Source organism: Rhinopithecus bieti, unplaced genomic scaffold (genome assembly GCF_001698545.2).
Source record: "Rhinopithecus bieti isolate Rb0 unplaced genomic scaffold, ASM169854v2 scaffold_2453, whole genome shotgun sequence".
Classification (NCBI taxonomy): Eukaryota; Metazoa; Chordata; class Mammalia; order Primates; family Cercopithecidae; genus Rhinopithecus; species Rhinopithecus bieti.
The window spans coordinates 2854176-2874736 of record NW_016804447.1 but is presented as its reverse complement, the minus strand read 5'-3'; positions in this window follow the sequence as shown (position 1 = coordinate 2874736).

Genomic DNA, 20561 nt, shown 5'->3' with positions numbered 1-20561 from the left:
TGTTTTGGAGAAATAATCCAAATTATGTGATTCAATGGAGGGTACCATTCAGTTTACTGAATGTCAAAGGACAAAAAATTGTCTTTCTGCATCCTGAAATTCAAGATTCAGACATGTAATTCGGGCTGAGCCAATCATGTATATCTTTCAATGACTCAATAAATTAAATAGCGAATTGTGGGAAAAGTTTTATAATATTACCAGAAGCGGCCTGGAGAGAAGCAAAGAAAAGCTCAACAGTGACCTTGTGCGTGCAGTATCATTCGAACCAGACAATTTATGGGTTATAAGATGTCACTATATTGCTGTTTCCTAGCGTTACTTTGTTCTTGCAGGTGTTCCCGGCCTTTCCATGAATCCCTGATTTCCAGGTGTTTTGTATACTACTGATTTCACTTTTTATTTTACTACTACCTTATAGTAAAATGCAAAAATTTAGGAGCCAAATGGCCTGAGTTTGAATCTTGACTTTCCTATTCACCAGCCTCCAAGACTTAGACTCATTATTTTATTGTATTTTTTCTCAGTTTCTTCACGTATCAAGTAGCAATAATTGTACCTACTTCCTTGGTTGTTATGAAAGTTCAATGAAATAATCCATGCATAGTAAATATACTTATTATATGCACTTATCATGTACTCAACATCTACTTTCTGATAACTTGACATTTTCTTATAATTTAAAAAATATTGAAGGTCTACTGTGTACCAAGTACACATAAAACAATACTTTTCATTTTTAATCTCAAATTACCTCAATAAATCATAATAATTATTATTCCACATCCTTATAATTTTGGGAAGGAGCTATGTATGGCCTGATGAAATCAATGCAATGGTAAATGTGTTATAAATTATTTGCCATTGAGTAATATGTCATGTTTACTTGTTGATTTTGTTTTGTTTTGTTTTGTTTTTTGAGACAAAGTCTGGCTCAGTCACCCAGACTGGAGTACAGTGGTGTGATCTTGGCTCACCGCAACCTCCACTTCCCAAGTAGCTGGGACCACAGGTGAGTGCTACCATGCCTGGCTAATTTTTTTCTTTTTTTTAGGAGAAACGGGGTTTTGCTCTGTTGGCCAGGCTGGTCTTGAACCCCTGGCCTCAAGTGATCTGCACACTTCAGCCTCCCAAAGTGCTGGGATTACAGGTGTGAACCACTGCCTCCGACCTTATTGGCTTTATCAGCTTACTATTGGCATACAGCTTACTCCTCTAGCTTAGAGTGTAGACAAAATGATATAATACCTACACTAATACTCAGATGTAGGCATTACTATTTCCATTTTTGGGAGTAATGAAATTGAGTCAGAGAAATTAGGTAGTTTGCCTGCAATTGCACAGCTGAAGTGCACCCAATTATACATTTTATTTGATTGTAAGTTTCATTTTCCCAGGCAAGGGTTGTAATGTAGTATTGGAAGACCCTTAATCAGTAGACCTACAGTTCATAAAAGGATTCTGCCATTATTAAGAACATTTGCAGAAAGGTAAGCCAAGCCTCAAAGAATGGATGCCTCATCATTTTATTTAATTTCATTGACATCACCACTTTCTTAATCCCTCACCTTCTCCAGTTTTCCCCTCTTTTCTCAAGTCTATGATCATAAATATCGCTATAACTATAAACAGCTCATTATTTAAATAGCTTTAGTCTAAGAGAATTCTGGAAATCTAGTTTAGGTGAATTTTCAAGCAAAAAAATGTGCTTGTCTTTCAAGAGAATGATTTCTAAGTTCTTATTGTTACTGTTACAGCCAATTCAAACAAAATAAGGTTTAAAATAAGGGATTTTTATCAATGCTACCCCTAGACTTTTCCAGGGGACTAAGTGATAGATTCTATCAAGTAATATTGAAACTATATGGAAGTGGAACTCAACTCTTCCAAGAATCCAAATCAAAGGCTATACATCTAACTTTCTACATCTTCTAATCCAGTATTTGTTAAATTTTCTTTTTCAACTATTTTTAAACTAGCAGAGGCTTTGAAATAGCTATGGAACTTTACTGGCCAAGACTGTCTCTGGTAACACTTTGACTTCTAACAATGAACATGTGTGAATTCTCTTCTTCCTTCTTAAATCTCTCTCAAATCTTCTCATCTTGCCTATATTTCTATGACTCTCTTTGCTATTTATTTTTGGAAATGATTTACTTTAAACACAAAGAATTAACTTCTTTATCAGCCTCATTAATAAAAAGCATCTCTATGCTGTAGAAATACACTAGTCAGCCAATTTTCAGCTGTCATTTGCCTTTGCATAATGAGCTCATCGTGAAACATAAAGTGCCAGCCTGATTATAGCAAAGCCTCAGGTAATTAAAAAAACACAAAATACAAAGCAAACCACATACTTCATACCTTTCAGATAGCACTGATAACCTTCTGTCTGCATTTCCTGTAATGTTACTCCAAGTTGAATCCAATACTGAATGATTAACAATGATGGACAAAAAAGTTTTGCCAAGTGAGAATCAACTTGTTCATACAATTCGTTCACCCATTATTTCATATTCACAATAATTATATTTAAGAATTAAAAAGTAAGCAATCAAATGATTTTTTTTTCTTTTGGGATTAGTTTGTAAATTTCCATAGGTATTTTGGTGCCAAGAGATATAAACAGGTTGAGTAAATGACAAGGTAACATATCAATTGTTATCAACTGGAAATCTTTTCATATGAAGGCAATGCTTACATGTGACATCCACAGGCTTTTGATTAATAGAACTCATGCAAGAAGGGAAAATCTTCATCTCACTGTCCAGACACTGGGATCTCTAATGCTAATTTTAAAACAGATTATTGGAAGAAAACATCTGGGTATCAAAGTGAATGTCTTCCTCTTCTGTTGGCCAAATTTCTCAAATTCAGACCACTATACTCAGTTACACACTGGGCCTCTAAACTTACACCTTATCATACTCAAAAGTGAATTATTTATCTCATCCTAAACACTTGTTTCTCCCCTATTGTTCCTATATTCCCCATCTCACAAAAAGATACCACTATTTTTGCAGTCGATAAAGTCTAAAATTTGATTCTTCTACCTCTATTGTGTCTCACATTTAATTAAGCCAGAAGTTCTATAGTTTCTACATTATAAATAACTCTCTAACCATTCACCTTTCTGTCTCCACTGAATGTTCTGGCATAGATACTTCACCTAGATCTGAAGCAGATTCTTAACAAAGCTCCCTGTCTCACACTTTTTCTTCTGCTTTTCTTGCAAGCCATTCTCTAGATCCCAGGGTGATTGTTTAAATATATAAATCCCTGCCCAAAACCCAGTAGGAGGTTCCCATTGTCCTCCTGGTAAACAGAACCCTTCATAATAAGGTTTGCAGGCACTTTGTGCTTTAGACTCAACGCAATTGCTTATTCGTCCACAGGGATCTCCCTTCTTCACCAGAAGGACAGATGTCCTGTGCTTCCTTGCCTCTGAGTGTCTTCTTGTGCATTTCCTTTTTACTGCCTCCAATACCTTCTCTTATTTGCTGTGCTTGCACTCTTCAGCTCTACATGGGACTTCACTATCCCTTATTCCCACGTTGGGGCCATATACATTTCTTTGAGCTTCTAGTAACACATATTTTCCCTCTTGCAATAATTATAATATTATGTAATATTTTCTGTTCATTCCTCTATATTTCTAACTAAATGGAAAGTTCCCAGAGGGCAAGAACTATGTCTTTCTTGTTCACTGTTGTATTTCTACATCTAACCTAGTGATAGGAGCATAGCAAGCATTTAATAAATATTTATTATATGAGTAATCCAATAATGAATACTTATTAAGATTTTAGATAAATAGCTACATTTCTAAAAAGAATTAAAATTACAAAGACATAATAAAAGCATACTGGGAACATTTTTAAACAAAAGTATTTCTTTATTAAAAGTTAGAAATGAGTGAGGGCAATCAAGGAAAATGTGCCTGACTTTTCTCCCAGTTTTTCACATCAGCCTGTATATTGCCAGGACAAATAATCACTGGATGTTTTACATCTTCAGTTTGTATCTTGTTAATTCATCTGATAATCTGTCGGCCTTTCCAGAAATATTAACAGTAAATATATCTCTCTGGATAGATACTCAGAAAGAAGGAAAATGCCCCCATAGCAGGTCTGCCCTCTGGATTGTTTTTGTAGGACCAGCAGTGGATTTTAAACTATACATCCCTCCTTCTGTCCAAGGTCAGAAGTGGGCTCATCTTCTGGATATGGTCTGATGCCTAATGCCATTTGACTTTCATTCTAGAGGGTAAATCATTGTCTGAAAACTAATAACAGCTAACATGTACCAAGTCTTACTCTATACCAGGCATAACCTCATTTATTCTTCACAATAACCCTGAGAAACATATATCATCATTATATAGATGAGAAAACTGAAGCTTAGAGAAGTATCTTGTTCAATATCAAGTAGTTGAATTCAAATTATTGTGTTCATTAATGATGTATTCAACCACTAGGTACAGTAATCTCCAGAAAGCTTTCATTACAATAAAAACACATATTACCTGTAAGAAGTACATCATTATAAAGAATTTCATAGTGTTGTATTGGCAGAAATTGGGTTACTAATTATAATATGAGTAATATCTTAATGAACACTAAATTATTTAATTTGTCTGGAGGGAGAGTTGTGTTGACTATGTTTAGATTTACATATTGAGAAAATTTTGATTTAAAATATGTTAAGGAAATTAATTATAGATAACTCTTACATTTGTGAGCTGCACAGCGAATTATCCCAAAACTTTTAGTGGCTTAAAAACACAATGACTTATTATTTCTCACAATTATGTGGGCTGACAGGGTGGGTCTTCCGTAAATCACCTGGGCTTACATGTGTAACACTGTCTTAAATCTTCCGGAGATCTTAACAAGGCGTCTTAGAGATAAACCCTAGATTTGATCTTTGGTCTCATGCCTCATATCACCTTGAGAATTTTTTTGTGGCTGATAATACTTGGGATGAAATATAGTTTTATTTTTCAGTCCAGTAAGTCCTGGCCTTTGTATATTTCCTTTAGCATTCTGCTTATAAACAGAACAGTTTCTTTACACATTTCTATCTTCACATAACTTGTCATATGCAGCTAAAAGAAACCAATTGGCACTTTCAACATTTTATGTAAAGGTAAAATTAGCCAGATCTACAAACTCATTAGGTTTGTTTTCTGTCCTTCACATTGTTACAAGCATTTTGCATGGTTTTTTCTCTGTAACATAATAAGGATCATCCTTCTTCTAATCTGCAAGACATCTTGCCCATTTTCTTGAAAGCATTTCCTAGTAGATTTCTTGCTGCTGTTCAGTCTCTGTATAGCACTTACTTCCTAGTCACTGCCACATGTTTTAGGTTTTCGAGACTACAAACACTATACTTTAAAAAAAGAAATTTCAACATTTGTTTCAGATTCAGGGGGTACATGTGTAGGTTTGTTACCTGGGTATATTGTATGATGCTGAGATTTAGGGTACAATTGATCCCATCACCCAGGAACTGAGCATAGTACCCAATAGTTAGTTTTACAGCCCTTGTCCCCCTCCTTCTCTTTCTACTCTGTCCCCAGTTTTCATTGTTGCCATCCTTAAGTCCATGGAATACCCGATGTTTAGCTCCCACTTGTAAGTGAAAACGTGGTATTTGGTTTTTGATTCCTACATTACATGCTTAGGATAATGGCCTATAGCTGCATCCATTTTTCTGAAAAGAACATTATTTCATTCTTTTTTATGTCTGTGTAGTATACTATGGTGTAAATGTACCGCATTTTCTTTATCTAATCTGCCACTGATGGGCACCTAGTTGGTTCCATGTCCACACTATTGTGAATACTGCTGTGATGAACATGTGAGTGCATGTGTCTTTATGGCAGAATGATTTATTTTCTTTTGGATCTATACTCAGTAATGGGATTGCTGAGTCAAATGGTAGTTTTAAGATTTTTGAGAAATCTCTAAACTGCTTTCCACAGTGGTTGAACTAATTTACATTCCCACCAGCAGTGTATAATCATTCCATTTTCTCCATAGACTCGCCAGCGATTTGTTGCTTTTGACATTTTAGTAATCGCCACTCTGACTGGCATGAGATGATACCTCAATGTGGTTTTGATTTGCATTTCTTTGATGATGAGTGATGTGGAATATTTTTTAATGTTTGTTGGCCACGTGTATGTCTTCTTTTGAAAAGGGTCTGTTTGTCTTTTGCCCCTTTTTAAATAAGATTCTTTGGTTTTTGCTTGATTAATTGTTTAAGTTCCTTATAGATTCTGGACATTAGACCTTTGTTGGATGCATAGTTTGCAACTCTTTTCTCCCATTCTGTAGGTTGTCTGTTTACTCTGTTGATAGTTTCTTTTGCTGTGCAGAAACGCTTTAGTTTAATTTGGTACCATTTGTTAATTTTTGTTTCTATTGCAATTGCTTTTGAGGATTTAGTCACAAATTCTTTCCCAAGGCTGATGTTCAGAATAATGTTTCCTAGGTTTTCTTCTGGGATTCTTATAGTTTGAGGTTTTAACTTTAAATCTTTAATCTATCTTGAGTTAATTTTTGTACATGGTGAAAGGTAAGGAAGGGTCTAGTTTCATTCTTCTGCATATGGCTACTCAGCTACCCCTGTACCATTTATTGAAGAGGGGGTTCTTTCCCCATTGCTCAGTTTTATTCACTCTGTCAAAAATCAGATGGTTGTAAGTGTGTGGCTTTATCTATGGAAAACCCCATTTCTAAGAGCCTGAATTAGTCAGGGTTCTGTCAAGGAAACAGAATCAATTTGAGTATTAAACATTAAGGGATTTACTATAAGATTTAAATCTTACATAATTTTTAGAGGATCTGGGAAGTAGAAGTCTTGAAGAATGAGTTGAAGGATCAGAAAAATAACCTTTAATCTGCTCTCCCAAAGCATTTGGTGCAGGATAACAAGCTGGAACTCACATGCAGAATCTGAAAAGCCAAGCAAGTCCAGCCACTGAAATGAAACTATGAAAGAGATGTGTGTGGCCAGATCTATTGGAAGCTATTGCCTTTGTGTTGGTCAGAATGTCCAACAATTAGGATGAAGAGCTGGGGCCTGTAGAATGATGTGGATCAAGGACGAAGAGGAAACCACCAGGCACATTTGCAATGAACAATTGCCTGTCTATCACTTTGATAAGTGATTCTCAAATGCAGATTCTCAAATGCATTCTACTGTATTAAGAATGCAGTAGAATGAGTTTCATAGTGATATAACATATCACTGTGAAAACCTTCCGAGAGTAATAGTTACTGACAGAGTGATTTAACTTTGCCTCCCAAATATCTCAAAGTTCTCTGTGTGTGTGTGTGTGTTTCTCTCTGTTTCCCTCTTTATCGTGTCTAACTCAGTACCACACAGAGAAGGACATTCTGGAAACAAGTTTCAGCTTAACCAAGTTGATAATAAAATGACCCAGCACTGGAGGGAAGTAAATATTTCTGTTGATAAAAAGAATGGGACTGTTTGATATCCTTCCTTATGGAGGTCTAGGATTTAAGCTTTGCTGGGAGGCTCAGGCAAGGTCAAGGCCATAGTTATGTGCCGTACTTCAAACAAGTGACCACAGTAGAATTCCGGGACTCTTGGACTTTTAGGATGTCAGGATTAATGCACAGGTGCACATGACTAGCTGGGTTGGGGTTTGCCCTGATAAACATCCTATGCAGAGACTCCAGTGGATAGGTCATTCTTTCTTATGTGATGGTCTATATCATCCAGATCTCAATTTTTCTTATGTCCCAAGACTTTTAGAACAACTCCAACCCTACACAGAGATTAGTTCTCTAAAATAAAGAATTCAATCATAACTATTATCTGTGGTGTTTTCTTTTAGCACTTCCCTTTGTGAGACTGACAAAATATCTTGAACATAATAAATTCCCAATGTTTAGAATGCTGAAAAGCTAAGTGGAGAAAGAACTAAAGATAAGAACAAGCCATATATCAGAGTCATAAGAAAATAGGCTAATCTTTGCTTAAGTTCGAAAGTAAACATAGAGTCAAAAGTGGGAAGAAAAATAAACGTCATAGACTAGGTAAACACAGGAATTAAATAGGTGGCTGAGCTAAAGCGAGAGTCAGTGAGAGAATCTAGGAAAAAAGTCCCAAAAGATGAATCAAGCTGACATCCATTTTTAGTAAGTAAAAATGACATGATTCATAGGCAAATGAGTATAAAGGTCTCGAGTTTCTGCCTGCTACTTCTTAACTGGGTGACCTTGGATAGGTGATTAAACTCTTCTAAGCTGCTCTAAGCCTCAGCTTCTGCCTTTGTAAAATAGAGCTACTTTATGGGATTTTTGTAAGAATGAATTATGATAGTACATGAAAAGTGCTTAGGGTAGCATAAAGGACTCAATGAATGTTAATTGCTATTACTAGAGATTGTGTTAGATAACATCAGTCTTTTCTAATGTTCTTAAAATGTTGTCGGAGTATAATATTCCTAATTTGTTCACTCATTCTCAGTGTTGTGGAATTATAGTCCCCCTGATCTGATGCTGCAACCCCATGAAGAACTTCTTTTTACGTAAATGGCTAGTGGTAGGCAGAGTGGATAATTCTGTATAAGGTGTATGCATGGAATATATTTCCTGAAATGCACTATACATACATGATCCATGCAAATTCTTTACCTCCATTTCTCCCTTATTATCAACCTGCTTATTTAGAATCTGATTGTGACCATGACCAAAATGTTTTGGTAGAACTACTTAATGTCAGTGACTAAACATATTAGGAAGAACTTGACTCATATTTCTAATTTGCCCTTGCTTTGTTTCAGAAATGAGTTAGAATTTACCTCCTGTTAAAAAGAACTGACTGATTGTAAGAATCGTAATAATGGAGATTTAGATTTTATGACCTTCACACCAGATATGATCCTTATGCTGGCAATCAAGTCATGGTTATTTAGCTTAGGCTGAATTTATAATAACTTTTGGATTATTCTGAATGACATAAAAATGGTCCTAGGAAGAAGACTGAGAATTTAGGCAGCTACAGGTTTTCCAAATACATATTATGTGGAGTCTAGTTTCTCCACTCTTTACTCATCAGTCCTTATACTCGGGTTCAGCTATAACAACTTTTCTGTTATTTTACTTTTCTGCATGTCTTGTATAGTATATCTGTTTTTCCTTCTCCTCCACCTCCTCCTCCTTCTTTTCTCTCACTTCTTGTTTACTGTGATTTTCCAAGGAACTAACTAGAAATTATTCAGCCTAGTTCCTGATTTTGTCCTAAACAACATTAATGTCAACTGAGTTTGCACCATCATTCAAGATTTATGTAAATTTGCAACAATCTCTCTTTCCAGATGGTAAGTCTGAGGTTCTCAACAAGATTTCAATGACTGATGTTCTCATGGTTGCCTCTAGCCTTGAATTCCTCTTCCCACTGAACTCCACTTCTCAAGAGTGTCTCATCTCCAATGTTTGTTCATGACATATGGTCCTATGCTGACCTATTCCTCTCTGCTTTCTCCAAAATGGTACCCACACAAGTCATTTGCAGGTGCATCAGATTTTACCAAGAAGAGCAGCAATAATTTTCAAATTTCAAATGTGTAATACTGAGCATTAGACCTGTTCTAGAGGCTTTTGTCCATGAGCCACCCACTAGAAATTTCTTAGTAATCACAGAGTTCCTGCATCTCTGGATTCCTGCTTTGCTACCTTTTTCTGTCTCTTTCTCTTTCTCTTTCTCTTTCTTCTGTCTTCTCTCTCTCTCTCTTCTCTTCTCTTCTCTTTCTCTCTCGCTTTCTTTCTCATCTCCATCTTTACTTTGAAAGGGGTAATGTCTGAGTTTCTACCCATTCCTATTTCATGTGTTCTTTTAAATTCTTATTAAATTTTTGGACAAAAAAAAAATTGTCTTTTTTTCTTCTTCTGCTTAGATCCTTTCAGAATACATCCTCAGGGTTCACACATCTAAAGCAAAATAGCAAGGTGTTTTTCTAAACAAAGACAGTTTTCTCTCTAAGGGGATCTCTGAGCCAGCTGTTAACATTACAATTTTATTTACCCTGCCACCTTCACTTAAAGAATAAACCAATGAAGACCTTTTGGGATTTAACTTCTCCAGAAAAAGGCATATGCACATGGCAGGAATATTATCATAATATAGTTTTCCTTAAAGGTTTTGGATATGTTGATATTTGTAATCCAGCTGTCCCAGTACACAAAACCATGTTAGAGAAAACTAGATTCACTGTAGCAGTAACACACACTTGTTTCTACTCATTATATATTCATACAGTTTTCACAAACGTCTGCTGCTTTCAAACCTGAATCACTGTCCTTGATTCAAGCTTTCATACCTTTTTCTTATTTTCTCTTAGGATGACTTCTTTTCTTATTATTCTAAATGTACCCCTTCGCTTCTACAGGTAAAGCAGGTAATCTTCCAAATAATAGACTAACAAATAGAAAATGAGGCAATGATGCAAGGAATTCAACCATGTCCCTGGACCATAATAGGAGTCAGGTCACGCTGTTAGCTAGTTGTACATGTGTCTTACTAAACTAATTAATAACTCTGATGCTTCCTTATCATTGTGGTGTTCCTATGCATGCCAATTGCATCGTTGTCCCCAAGTTTAAATCCATATGGTTTGAAAACACTTTGCCCACAGTATTAGTAAACACATGTGGATGGAGAGCGCACTGTAGACAAAGCATTATGCAAGAGCTATGCAAGAAATGTCAAAGACAAAGTGAATTATGCTGCTTTTCTGCTTGGAGCTGGGGTACAAGAGCAAAGGTACAAATTTATGCGAGCTCTGCTTCCTTGTACAGGCACACATTTCTTGAGTCACTTATATGCATATGCATGAAACTGTACATAAATATACATTATGATATATTTCTATAAATATACATATGATAGAAAATCAGGCTTCTGACTCTGCAACCCAGTCTCTTGCCACATCCTTGCAGTAGCACGGAACCGCTTGGTGCCCAATTTCCTGCCTCTGTGACATGCATATACCACCTACTTTAACTCCAAAGTCCTTCACAATGGCCCATTCTTCTCAGAGTAATGCTCTCCTATCCTTCAATACTCCTCCTTGGACTCAAATCCTCCAAGAAACCTGATTGGGGAAACATACACATAATCACATGAATCCTTAAGTTTTAATTTGTTCCTCTCTTCAGAGTGAACTAGTCACAACCAGGAGATAGCATCAAGTTAGATTGTAAAAGTGATCTGCAGTTTAATTATCTGATTAGTAGAGCTCTTCACATTTTCCTCGTCAAGCCACCTTTGTTTGTTTTTATAGTAAGCTGCTGTGAAAATTTCTCTCATATAATTATTCCCCAGGGTCTCTCTTACTAATTACAATCTTCCAGAACTCACTCTTTCAGGAAGCCCCTGCTGCAATTACTAAACTGGCTCCAGGACACTGGGTTACAACTTTTGTGAAAGCAAATGTACTGATGATGAGGTGCCGTACTTAAGTAATGTGCCTCTCATCTTCCCATGGCATAACAATTACGGGGGGATTTCACTTTGTTTTTTTGTTTTGTTTTGACATTTGTTTCCTACAGTGTAGCAAAAGGAGAATTGTGTTATGTATGGACTTCTAGTTTCTTTCCTCATTTTAGTCATTGCTGGAAGTTTGTGGTATGAGATTGACGACAGGTTCTGGTTTCTCCCCAATGCATGATGCTCCTTATTTTGTTTTGTTTTAGGTTCTTAAAATCCAGTCTCAAAAACCCCTTTTGGCTATTTCAGTTGCCTCCAATGAAGTCTACACCATACACTAACATAAACAAACCATATTTTGAGGTTGTAAACATAAGTAAGCATACAGCTTACTTGCAATCTGTTCTTGATGGACATTGGTTTTGATATTCATGCAATTATGTGCACACAGGTATTTTAGAAACAAATGATGAGAAGTTTCCTAAACTATTGAAGTTACTGAAACAAAGTAAGATCTCAAATGCACATTTTCCACAATGTATCCCCCCCACCCCGCCTCCCTGCCACACACACGCAGAGCCACCTACACTGAGACGAGTTCAAATAACAAAGCTGGCATTGTGCATATCAGCCTTGTTCAAATAGTGTCTGCAGCCCAGTTTCTCAGATTACTCTGCTTCCTACAGAAATAATTTTAAAATGAATCTCCCACTGACTTCAAGGGGCTTTCATCTCTTTAGGATGGTGATGAAGCCTAAAAGTGTATACCTGGTACCCCAGGACACTGAAGAATGAAGTCTGTGTCAGCCTCGCTTAGCAGTTCTGAAGTAGCCCCAATTCCTTCCCTGGTGCTGACCATTAATCCCTGGGAAACCTTTCAAAGGGTTTGAAGTGGTAAGTTAAGAGAAAATGGGCCCCAGGAAAAACATCAAAATTGTATAGTCCTATCATAAATGAGGTTGCTTAGTATACACAGTTTCTTTTGTGCTATGAATACAGAATCGTTTATCCTTAAGAATTTTACCTCAAATGTATTTTTGTACAAAGAATGCAACTCATCTGTAGCATTATAAGAAATAACATACAAAGTTGCTCTAAACTCAATATCTCAACATCCTGGCACATTATAAATTCCAAATAACTCCCAGGAAATTAAGATTATTTTAAACTGCTGGACAAGATAAAGATGTAATCCTGAGAATAAAACACACACACACACACACACACACACACACACACACACACACACAGATGCACACAAAATTAATTGTGGCATAATTATTGCACAGCTGCTCCAAAAATTTAGAAGTACCCTGTTTTTTTTTTTTTTATAGATCCAGTACAATCTGATTATGCTCCTTGCTTGAAGTTTCTCCGGTCCTTTAACCTCCAAAAATATCCATTCAAGCATGCCATTTTCCTAATTAATTACTAAGAATGGGAATTTGCTTGGTATGGTTTTAATCTAATTCATTCACTCATATAGATCAGACTACAGTTGGGGTTACCATAAAATACATTTCTTTTGGAGAGTAATCTATCAGAATTCTTTACCATGCCTGATCTTGCTTCTCCCTTTGTTAATATTCTGACAATGTATCACCGGAGAAGGCTTTATTCATTTGCTCAGATATTCTTTTTTAGGTATGTTCCTCTTTTCTTTCTTCTCTGGATCTTTCTCCAATTTGCTACTGCATTGATCTATTCCATGTATTGTTATTTATTTTTCCTTTCTGCCACTGACACAAGTTTTTCTTTAAGTCATTCCTTACACTTTTAAGAAAATTAACTAAATGGCAGTTAGTTACACCAAATCCTAAATGAAAGTCTTTTAGTATACCTTGCTTTCTCTTTTCCCAATCTAGATGTGTAACACTAATATTTGCTTGGACTTAAAATATATAATGTACTCTTACATTTATAATAATGGACTACAACATTTTAAAGCCTTGTTATTATTATAATTTTATAGGTGAAAATAAGACCAATAGATGTTTCCAAATAAATACAAATAACAAAAGTAAAAAGCAGATTTAAACCCATGTGTGTGTTTAGTTCCAAAGTTTGTTGGTATCTATTGCAACATAGTACCTCATTCAACCGAAAGCTTCATAAACCACAACCCCTACAGAAATATTAGTGAACCTAATAATTCTAGATAATAGAAAAATTATATCATATTGATAGAGATACATTAGTAAATAGTAGATACATGAAACAGAAATTTGTGAGTTTGAATGTCATTGTCTATCAAATCATATAAAGAGTTAAGATGTAACCCTGACAGATTGGAATCCTACTCATAGCTATTGTTTATTAAAATCAATTAGGTATTCTGTCCTTCTTGCCAAAAGAAGATAATTCAGATGATACAAACTTCTTTTGGGACGACTTGTCATATCAGCAGGAAGTCTTATCACATTAGATTTAAAACGCAGACACTTTCCTTGAAATAGCTGTGGAACGAATTGCTTTCCAAAGAGTTTTGCATAATTTTAATTTGTCTTTTTATTGCTATTAATGGACCATCTGTACCTGTGGTGTTCTATGAAATTTAAAAAGAACACACTGTGCAAGTCTTGTAATTTAAAATGCAGAAACATATAACTAAATAAGCCATGTCAAGTGGAATGAAAAAAGTATACCGATAAGTTTTAAAAATCAGTAACAATAAGGAACATAAAAGCTGGGGTAGATATTGTAAAATTTGAACTAGCAAAAACTAATTTGGATCAACTACCTAATTGTTAGTGTGCCTTTCCCCCCTAATTTGCGCTCAATTTGGGAAGCATGGGGAGGCAAAAGAATAAAATCTTTAATTCCAAATCAAACACTTTTCCTCTAATTGGATTAAAGTTATAGGTCAGGATTAACTCAAATTATATGAATTAATCTAAATTACCAACTGATTGTTAGCTTACTGTGGAGATTCAAAGATATTTTATGGAAAATGTTATAGAATAATTGAAATCTTGAATGGGGAACTGTGATTCTTCCCATTATATCATAATTTTAATTCATAGGCCTTTCTATTTTAGTTTTAACAATTTTTCCCCTATCATTAGGGACAGTTTTCAATCATCGTTCGTTCGTTCATATATATCAGTCATTCATGTTTCATTGGTCTAAACTTAATTACATGGCTACCTTAATCATTAGCAATGCTGGGAAATATGGTCTCTTGTGTCCATCTTTAGGCCTTAAACATATGTAAATTTCTGCTTAAAGAGATAAAACAGAATAGATATAGGAGACTGTTGACAATAGCCTTCCCTTTGTGTATCGTATTTGCAAACACAGAATGTATTCACCATCCTCAATGGAAACACACATACCCCTTATATTTCCTGCATTCCGTTTAAAGTCCAGAATCTGTTACTAACATGCAATCCTCTTCTTGTGACTCCCTCATCTATAAACCAAGAGACATGTTATCTCTTCTGCCGATCCTCATCACTTAATATAAAATGATAGAGTAGAAAATTATATATTCATAGAGATAAAAACAGAAAACACAGAGCACTCAGTGGTCCAAGGCGGTCACATATTGACATGTAAAAACTCAGAAATATCCCAGTCTTTGCTTAATTTACCCCAGGCTTTGCTCCCTTGGATGACTCTCTTGGCCATTGTCCTCCATGATTTCTGAAGCCCTCTGAAAATTTTCCTTGGCATGCTATACTTCGTGGACAAACTTGAAGTGAGTTCTTCGGTTTATGCTGTGTTTAGGGGGTGTATAATTTTGACACACAGTTTTTTGACGATACGCATTTGGGAACCTAGGTGTATTGCTTGTAGGCCAGGCTTTGGTGTCTCTCTCTCTTTTTTTTTTCTGAAAGCAGTATTCATTCCCTCAAAAACATTGTGAAGTTTCTATTTGCTTTCTAATCAGTTCTGTGTGAAATTTACCACACTTGATGATCTCTCCCATTTCTTAACTCTTGTTTTCTGCTTCTGTACTAGAACCATCTCTCTGAGACTAGACTCTGGAAAGAAGTTAAAACAATTTTACCTTGCCTTTGTAGCTGAGTGGAGCTTCCATTATCTGGCTGAAAAGTACATCTGAGAGGCTTTTGAGAAAGTCTCTGAGCAATAGTCTTATCTTCTGTTATCTTCTGCTAGTTAAGACATACAAGCAGGAGATTTTCCTCTCATAAGATGTATCACTTTTGTTCAAGTCTAGATCTCTGTCAGAGACTGATTCCCTTTGCAAGGTCTATTTATTTCTACTTCTACTTGCACATTGGCAATACTTACCCAAGCAATTCTCTCTCGTTGTTTATGGCTAAAAGCATCAAGGGGTAGTAACATAGACAAATAATTTGCCTTTACCTAATAATCTTCCTTAGAGCAAGAGAATTCAGAGGTATATCTTCGTTTCATTACAGAAAACAGTTTTAGTAAATATTTTGCCATGATCTAAAAAAGGTCATTAGCTTTCCAGCCTGCGATGTTTATGTCCTCATAGTCTGGAACTCAGTTACTAAGAAAATGCCACATATTTTCTGTGGCAGTACACCACTTTGGTACCAAGTTTTTCATTAGCTGAGACTTAGGTTAAAGATTTATCACAAAGTCTCAAAATACAGGATCTTTAATTAGATAAAATATTTCTCTCTTGTGATAAGTGTGTGGTCCCCAAGAACCCTGACTTACCTGCTGAATATATTATCTTCAACATGTGACTTCCATCTTTGTGTCCAAGATCTTCTACAGCTGCAAATCTCCTACCCTTGGCCAAGAGTAGGAAAAACAAAAATGTATTTGGCCAGCAGCCCTATCTTTAAGAAAACAATCTAGAAGTTTTACATATTGTTGCCATGCCCCACTGGCCTACATATAGTCACTGACTATAAGGAAGGACAGGAAGGCAGTCTCCAGCTAAATGGTCACGTATCCTGTTCACCAAAGTAAATTTAGAAGAACCCAGAAAGACAGAGAATAGGTACTGAAGGGCACAGCTTCTTTTCCACCATTTCTTTTTGGAGGAAAGAAACAAAGGTCCTCTTAAGATCTAACTATATGGGCTAATATACCATATTCTGATTAAATCTACTGAGTATGTTAATTTCTGTTATTATAACTCATTTCTAACCTGCAGAAGACTTTCTCTTTTTATTGGTGAAGAACTTCATAATTTCATCAATTGTTTGAAATGAATACTAACATTGTTTCTTCATCAACACATATATTTTTAGTTTTATAGCTTAGCTTTTCATTAGTCTACTGACATAAATTACTTGCAAATATTAAGACCTTCAGCCTTGTTTTTCTCCATCCAATTACTTCCAGACATAAAAATGTCCAAATTTTCAAGTACATAGTTTTACAAAAGACGCGCACTCTTTGATTACTAGAAGAAAATTATTGAGCAACTTTTAAAGTAACTAGTAATTTCTGTTCTCATTATTCTTTCTTTTAAAACTTAATCCAACCGTGATACATATGTACTTCATTAAAAATGTTTCTTGTTAATTCATTTTCAGTTCTAGGTTTAGTAAAAAGTATTTAACTATTTGAGCTGAAATTTCTGTCTCTATGTATCAGACCTTCTGCAGACATGTTTTCCTATCATAAATAATCTTTATTAGCCTAGCAAAGTAATGACACTTTGTAGACTAACTCTTTTACTTATTCTCCTACTCTTTTGTGTCATTCACAACCATGCTTTCAAAGCTGTGTTCTACAGAGCCCTGGGATTCTGTCAAGTTGATAATGCAGGAGAGAGGTGCCAGGGGTGGAATTTCCCTACTCTCAGCTCTCTAAATCTACTTCATAGCTAAAAACTTGACACTTACCTTTGTTATATATTGGAAATCTGCTTAAGATTTGCTTTGAGAAAAAGTTCTAATGCTTAAAACACTTTAAAAAATCAGAAATCTATGAAGTTTTGTGTTATTATTTTCAGCTTCCTACAATTATCCTCATCTCATGGAAAAATTAGAAAGAGGAAGAGAAAAGAGGCAAATGGAGTTTCCTTTGCTAAGATCTCAAACAACTCTCCCCTAAATAGTCTTCTTCAAACAAAGATACAAAGCTAATTTTCCATTTACTCTTTGAGAGTTCAACAAAAAAACAAGTAAGTAATATATTATGTTCCTCTTTCTCAAAGATTTATATCTGGAGTTAGATAAACCATTGTTACTTGATCAAATAGGTAGATATTGCCATGTAGATAAGCTAATATTTGCATTGGCATGACAACCACTGACTAGTCTAAGAGTAATAGAAGTCTTACTACTTACAACGGAAAAGTCACAACCACCAAGTAATTCATAGGTCTTTCATTGAGATGGCCACCTTGATTTATATCTTAACTAGAGTTCCTTAAAAATACTATAAAGATGTTATAGTTTCCTATATGGACAAGAACAATTGTACATTTTACTAATCTTGAGATATCAATCAATTAAATCTACTCCATTGAGGAGTATCTTCTGAAAATGTTACCATTTTAACATCTATTATTTTAGTATGCCATGAGAATGAATAAAGAGTAAAAAAAAGTTGGTCCCTTTCTGAGTTTTGTATTAAATTCAAATCTTAAAATGAAAAAATGCATATTTTACTTAATTTGGGTTTGTAGACTGTCTCTGTAATGAATATGCTTTATGAAATTTGTTTTCAGCTCCCTCCCTTTTGGTCAAGGAGTGGGGACAGTGTTAAAGAAACAAAGAAAAGCTTGGGCTTTTAAAGTTTTAGAGCATTTACTTTCAAAATTGAGTCAATATAACTAGCATTTTCTTAGTATTTATTGTATAGATGGAGACAATGCAGGAAACGGGAAAGAATACTAGATGGAGGGCAAGACTCTGACATTACATTCTTGTATTTGTCACTAATAAGTCTTCAGTTTACTCATTTCTAAAGTAGTGGGTTAGATGAGGACAATTATTTGGACTCACTGGTCCCAAACCATTTCCACAAATATTTTGGTGGAAAGGTTAATTACAATTATTCTCAACTTTAATGTTAGTTCTCAAACTTATTTGAAATCTAATTTTTTTAAAAAAGTCTATTAAAGTATAAGATGGGAAAAATGTCTCAGAACCTTAAAGAGTTTTATTTTATATACATTGGCCATTTTAGATTTTAATTACATTAACATTTTAATGTTAAAACCAACATTTATACTTACATAAATGTCCAAAATTCTAACAATGGAAAGCAACCTCTTTACAGCTTTCCTTTCCTAAGAGCTCTTGAAAAGAAGTTAATGAAAGTCATTGTTGGTTGAGATAGGTCATGTTTTGCTTTGTTTTGCTCTATTAAAAGAGTATTAGAGCAGAAACAGAGACTTCATTTTTCTTATTCATAATGCTACATGTGCCAAATTACATTTTAAAAGTAATGTATATATTTTTAAGTGTGTAAGGTCATTTTTTCTTTTAGAATGAATATGGCTGATTAAATAATCTTGTTTTTTAATCTTTCAAGGAAGTTACTTAGCGTGGTTTAATCCTAGGTTTTCCAATTGCTCACATTAAAGAGACATTTTCAAATTCAGCCAAATGCATTTCTTCATAATTCTCTGGAGAGCAGGCACTTAACTTTTACTTTCTGGGACACAGTTTTGAAAAGGCTTAAAGCATTTGTTTTAATTTTAATTCCTGAGACCTTTAAAATAACATTCTGGAAGAGTTGGAGGAGCTTTTCTACTGTAACAATAAGTTTCTTTGGACTAAGCCCAGTACTGCTGCACAGCATTGATTAAAATAGTGGATTTAGAGCTAGTGGCTCCTTAATATGCAGGATATTCATTTATTTGGTACCTCCCCCAAAAGAAAAACCCACAAGATGACTTTTTTCAAAAACAAAGAAACAAAAAAATCAGCAAGGAGGGATTTTTTGTGTGTGTGTGTGATTGTTCTGAAATGATATATACAGCTTTGAATTGCTACCTGGAATGAGCCCCACAGTGTATAGAAAAATAGATTTCTCCAAAGCATATTCTAACAGATGTAATATAACCTTCCTCTTTGTGGTCCATCTTGTGTATCATTTCTTTATTTGAATGTAATAGTTTAGAATTTATCTGTATTTTTATTATAGATTTGTGAGGATAAATAAATAAATACAAGTGGTATCTTTATATATTTTTATATTAAGGCCTGTCTGGATTTATATGTGTAAAATGTAATCCATTTGATTAATTACTAATTTCAGTCTAAATATATTTTATTTGTACACATGAAACTAAAAATATACAAAGTGATTAGGTATGCTTCTATTCAACATATGAATTAGTTCAGAATCCTTTCCACTATACCTTCAAACACAACACATTCTATGTGCCCTTTTTGGAACACAAGAATTGTTTGAGGAAAGCATAGTTTGGCTGAATTTTACCCTTCAGGTAAATCCTTGAAATTCAGTTTATCCCAAAAGTTATATACCACGTTGATTATGTTTCTTACACTGAGTACAAATACAGCTTAAAAGCTATGGTAATTTCTTACGGGGCAGTAACCCAATACATGCAGTAGAAAGAGTACAGAATTCTAATTTTGCCTTCATTCACCATGCTTACGTGGGCAAATCTCACAGTCTTCAAGAGCTTCAGCTTCCGAATCTGCAAAAGGGGATATTGTAAAGATAATGTTAAAAAGATAATGTATGTAACATAGTTATCTTAACTGGAAACTCAGAAAAGTTTCTCTTAGAACCGTTCTGCCCAGTCCATTACCTCTAAATGCCTGGTGGATTATAATACTTGCATCTAAAAGTGTTCTGAGATAAATAAGAAAGAAAATAATCATCACAACTGAAAGCTTTATTTCCTATAGAACTACCCCAAACAGAGGCAGGTGAAAAGTGTTGAAGCACACTATCTGACTGGCACAAGGTGATACCATTGCACGTGGAGTTGAGTGGAGATGGGCATTCATATGGGGTGCCAGTTTCCTTGGAATCACCCTAGTGAGGTGTTGAGGACTCCACTCTAACTTCTATGGGCACCACTTCTCAAGTGCTCATTTCTAAAGATGATTTATTTAAAACATGATTTATTCTAAAGATGATTTATTTTGTGTTAAAAAATAACACATAATTATTATTAATTTTTTTTTTTTTTTTTTTTTTTTTTTTTTTTT